General features: G+C 43.9%; 1 long non-coding RNA gene across 1 annotated transcript; it reads left to right on the plus strand.

The window, feature by feature from the left end:
- The first annotated feature begins 2,004 nt into the window (after positions 1–2,004).
- On the plus strand, positions 2,005–4,362 carry LOC310703270. The gene is made up of 2 exons (XR_014524051.1): positions 2,005–2,069; positions 3,064–4,362. It is a non-coding gene; the product is annotated as an uncharacterized lncRNA (long non-coding RNA).
- The last annotated feature ends 1,352 nt before the right edge of the window (positions 4,363–5,714 follow it).

Genomic DNA, 5,714 nt, shown 5'->3' on the forward strand with positions numbered 1-5,714 from the left:
GTGACATATCTTATGTTTGTTTGTATTCCTCATAGGACTTGCTCAGCAAATTTCGTGGTGGTTTTAATTATCAAACCTCTCCTTTCTGGCAATAAAATCCCTGTTTGGCTGTCCTTGGCAGGATATTTTTCCCTGAAGGAGAAATGGTCCTTCAGGACCTGGGGAATGTCGTATTGGCTGCCATCTTGAATTCTGTTCAGATCCCCATTGTTCATTACTTGGGTATAGGAAAAAATCAAATTCAGCATGTCACAATAAAATTCCATCTTCAAAACATTCTACTCAAACGGTCTACTTGATCATTCTTTGTTTTGACTCTGTCCGAACATGCTGTGCATCCCTTACATTATGGGCTTTGTAGCTCCTTATGACACCTGACACTCTGTCATCTGGGGTATAGTCTCAGTAGGGCCAAGAAGCTTATTCCTGATGACATGATGATATAGCTTTCCCCCCCTTTCTTGCAAAAATTAAGTTCCAGCAGCAACAGAGGACATGACAACGACAAGGGAGCTGTTGATGGTCTCAAAATATGTGAGATGAGAGTCAAAGCCCTTGCTTCCACCTTGAAGCCAGTTGTACATGTATACTCCCAAGGTGGGGAGAGGGGAACTGAGGAGGATCCTTTGGATAGCAGCTCCTCATGGAATGTTGCTCCAGAAGGCCCTAGGAGGAGGCTGTGGAAGATGCAGGGAGGCCTCTGTGTGTAAGGGCTGTGGTTAAAATCTCCCAAAGCTGAATAGGGCAGCCATGGCACTAGTTTGTTTTACATCCATGATGTTTTTCCTGCATAGAGACATATATAAATAATAAATTACTGTCGTCATCATTATCAAGTTAACTGGTATACAAAAAAAAAATATATGTGAGTGTTTGCATGCCTGTTATTGAACATACTGGCTTCCCTACCTGTGCAATCACTTTAAACAGAGGGCAATATCCAAGTCAATAGATCTGCTAGTACACTGGTCTTCACTTGGTGGGTCGTGCCCTGATCCAAGGTGGGTCACAGCGGCAGCACTACCACCATGCAAATATATTGTCATGAGTCTGGGTGTCAGAGTTTGTGGGTACAAGGGTCCTGGAATTAGTGTTAGGATTTAATCAGTGGTTGGAGGGAAAAACAGGAAGTCGTACTCTTAATAGCTGGACCCAACTTCCTGCGTTGAATAGATTGCTTGAGAGGTGGGCCATTAAGAGACACTGCCAGCTGGAGGATGAGTTGGGCCCCTCCCAGAGCTCTGAGGTAGTCTGAAGACAATGCCCAAGTTTTTGTTAGGAGGAAGTGTTAGGTTTTCCGTTGGCTATGGCATGATCGAGGGGAAATGGTGTCAATCTGTTAAATGCGGCAAGCTGGAGACAGGGCGGGGGCGGAGCACAATATAATAAACCATGTAACATAAAGACACCACAGTCTCCAGTGTGACTCATTTCCAAACAAAACACGAACCTTGGGTAAGTGCCTGGACCCTTGGAATCTTACACAGGTGTGGAGATTGGGGTAGCATGTAACAATATAGTAACAGATTTTAAAAGGGGGTCTCCAAATACATGCTGGGTCCTGGGTTTTGAAAAGGCTTACACTGGCACAAAAATTGAAAAGGCTTACACTGGCACAAAAATTCCTACTTGTACCGTGGAACCTCTCCTCCCTTTTCTCTCTGCAGACCCCAGTTCGGCTCCAGTGGGTTGTGGGGGAACCCCAGAACAGATTTAGGGGAGAAAAGAGGGTGGAGAAATGCAGTTGTGCTAGCAGATATGCTTAGCAGGCTACAACACATTCACCTGTGCTGCACTGCATATGTGACAATGTACAGTACAGAGTTTTCCCTGCATGAAGGTTATTGCCATAAGAAAAAGTTTTGTGTGAACCAGGCCACAGATACATTCGGGCCTGTTTTAAATAGAAATGTCCTGAAGATGGCAGTATTGTTTTACTGGGATACAGTGAGCCACAGGTCTTCTTAAACCTTCGATTCTAAACATTCAGGTTGCTTTCTATATCCTGTCCCAGGATCCCTCAGAGTGAACATCTTAAGAGGGAATTTGAGCAGAAACAACTTTGACAGGTGATTTTCACAAGAATGTTTTTCGTGGTGACTAGGACTCTGGCCCCAAACTGGGACAAAATGGCTATAAAGCATGTTGGAGATTTAATTTGTGTTTTAATCAGTGCTCTTTTTCTAGAAAAACAGGTGCCGGAACTCACCATGAACACCTCCCTTGTTCTCTTATAATGGCAATGGCACCCACCTGAGAGGCGCCAGAACTGAGTTTTGGCGAGTTCCGGCTGAAAAAAGTCCCTGGTTTTGATAGTATGGAGTCTCTTGACTTACCTAGTTCAGTCTTCTTTATAGCTTTGCAGTCTGTTGGGCCCACCTGAGGCCTTCTAGTCTGAGCTCCAAAGAAAGCGGGAAGAGCGAGGGGGATGGATTAAGTCACCTAGGGCAGGGTGTAAATTCTTAATAAGAATAGAAAGCATGGGCTTGAGCTGTTTTCCGCTTATCCTGTGCTTTCTAGGTACAGGTCTGAGTGGTTTAGCCAGGGCTTTTTTCCCCTGGACGAAACACACCAGAACTCAGTTCTTTCAGGTGGGCGCCATTGCCATTATAAGAGAATGAGGGAGGCGTTCATGGTGAGTCTCATCACCTCTTTTTCTAGGAAAAATAGCTCTGGGTTCAGCCTTTGCCCTGCAGTTTTCCTCAGGGGAAACCTGCTGTCTAGCGAAAAACTGGACAAAAGGCAAATTTGTGGAAAACCCAATTGCCATTTGTTCCGATTTAGCACTAAACAGTGGATTTCCTAGGGGGAAATGGTGGGGCAAACAGAATTGTGGGTGCGCCCTAAATCCATTGTGTGAGCCTGTCAAGTTTACACCTATGCGTGGAGATACATGTCATTCTCACAAGAGGGCCAGTTCCAAAATATATTACTATTCACATATTTTGGTAGAGGTGTGTGTGGTTATTTTAAGTCCAAGATGCAACTAGGACAATGGCCTTCACACCTAGCTCTGTGACAGTACACAGTCTCTCCCTTTTTCCAACTCGCTTTTCTCCCCAGGAAAACAGCTGCTGCCTTCAGCCTGACTCAACAACATTCCTGTGAGAAGCACCTGCAAATTCACAGCTCTTGCTTCTGCAGACGAAAAGGAGGAGGCCAGAAAGCTGTCTTGTTTGGGGAGGAATGGCAGAACCTGTTTGAGGCCTGTCAGTCCTATCACATTCCAGCTATAAATTTAAAAAGTGTTGGCCGCATTCTCCAAGGTGTGACAGCTTTTACCCCAAAAGCCTTCTCCTTAACCTCACAGAAACAGAGGCTCTTAACATGGCTGCACTATGTGATCCTGGAAGGCGCACGAGCCTATAAACCAATTCATGTTGAGCACCATTGGCTAGATTGAGGTGAAATGTGTGTCGTGTTTCAAGATTGAAATTCTGGAGCAGAACCAAGTCCTGTTAAAGCCAGACATAGTCTCTCCCCCCCCCCCCCAACATTTCTTTTGCTAATGACTACTTGATGTGGTGGGGGGAAGAGATACTTTGACAAAATGCCCACCAGTAAAAGGTCCTGCCACTAATTGCCACTACTATCAGAGGGAGAGACCATTCATCTTTGACAAATGTATGCACATTTGCGGAAGTATGGAAAAGCTACATTTTCACAGCAGAGAAGCAGATACAGATTCTTCTGTCTTTACCATCACTATGTTCGTAGCCATTCATGCTTTAGTAGCCTCCTGACTAGACTACTGCAATGTGTTCCATCTGGGGCTGCCCTTTGTAAATGCACTAAAAATTCCAACTGATCCTAAAAGGTGATGCCAGACCCAGCCTGTAACTCCAGTCTGATTTGATCTGCTTCTGCTGCTTATTCATTTCTGGAGTCTGGATCAAATTTAAGGTGCTGTTTTTTAACCTTTCAAGCCCGATATTGCTTACCTTGAATAGGATTCCCTCTTATACTTCTTCCTGCCCAGAAAAACCCAATAGTCAGCCTATGTAGAGGACCTGAGGACAGTTATCTGCCTAGGCAGATGCTACATCTCCCCCTCCCATCAGCCCCAGTCTGCATGCCCATTGGTCACAGATAATGGGCTATGAAGTCCAAACACACCTGGAGAGCCACAGATTCTCTACTCTTGGACATAGTTACAGCTTTTCCATGAAGCCTTTGGGATAAATTGATGGCAAGCTATGATTTCTTCTGTTACTGTTCAATCTCCTTGTATGTGCTGATTATCTGTTGCTCATTTTCCCCCTGTTGGCTATTTTTATATTGATATTTTGATTAACTGGCAGTTGCTTTGAGTTATTTTGAAGAAAAGCAAGATAGATTTTTATATATACATAAAAAACCAAACCAAAACAAATGTGGGTCTGCTTGGTCGATGTGTGGTCAACTTCGGCAATCAATATCCTTGCTTCCAAGCATCCTCTCAAACTGCTGCTCTGACAGAGCTGTTAAGATGAAAAACAACGCCCAGAGGTATTTTTCCATCCTTCTCCTCCTTTCATTCTCCCAGTTTACGTAATAAAAATAGGACTTGACCTTCGGCAAGCTGTTACATTTAACTCATACATGGTACAAGCGTGGAAACCACTTGTGCAGAATTTTCGGGCCACTTAAAGCAGTCCTTCGGTGTGTGGTCCTCGGGGAAATATTGCCAAAGACATCTTGACAAATTGGTGTTAAACTTCTGCCTCTCCCAGAGTGACATGCGTACCCCTCTGCTCTTATCAAAACGCAGAGAGCACTTTTATTATTTATTATTCATTATTGTCAGCCCAGATAAATAATTTAGACCACATTATGCTAGGGCAATAACTGTTGGGGTTACGACCCCAAGATGGAGCATCAAATAGATTCTTACCTCTCATTTCTGCCCTCATTGTTAAATTTCATATTGTAAGCCCCTTGGGGCAGGGGCCTGCTATATAAAAACACACATTGGGACACAGATTAAATGCTAAATAAGATTCAGGGTTGTTTTATTCCAACATTTGCAAAGTTACTAAACATGATCCTGCACACACTTACCTGGGAGTAAGTCTTACTGAAGACAATGAGGCTTACTTCTGAGTATATATGTATAGGGTTGTGCTGCATGGCTGCAGTCCTATTCCCACTTACCCTGGGAATAAGTCATGTTGAACTGGAATGGAATTTAATTTTAAATAGACATGTATAGATACCTTGCAACACACATTAGCCACTCTCGTATCCAAATGGTCACAGCACTTTTTCCCCACTGACTGAAAAGCATTCAGAAGGTGTTTGTGAAAATGCTAATTTGCAATATAAATTATTGCAACAGGATTTCAGAGCTCTTCCCATGCATCATGGGCACTAGAACGGCTGCAATTATTTTACCTCAGGATCAAAACATATTAACCATGAATATGTTAATTTTGTATATGGGATGGGGGCAGGTGTAACGTGGCTTCAAGAAGGGCCGTAGTTAGGGAGTGTTGAGGTGGGCCCCCGCCAGGGGCACAGGCAAGGTGGGGTGCAAAATTGGCTAAAAATATGTCCATAAATATGTCTGTAAATAAATATATTGATTGCCTCATAAGAAAAGGTTTTTAATAGAGGGTGAATTGAGTGGGGCGGGGGAGTGGAGGAGAGGAGAGGAGGAAAGAAGAGCTAATTTGTCAGTGGCTGGGGGCGCAATCTGGACAGTTCTGTGAGGGGTGCAAGATCACCTACCTATG

This window comes from Podarcis liolepis, assembly GCF_965112155.1.
Source record: "Podarcis liolepis genome assembly, chromosome: 1".
Classification (NCBI taxonomy): domain Eukaryota; kingdom Metazoa; phylum Chordata; class Lepidosauria; order Squamata; family Lacertidae; genus Podarcis; species Podarcis liolepis.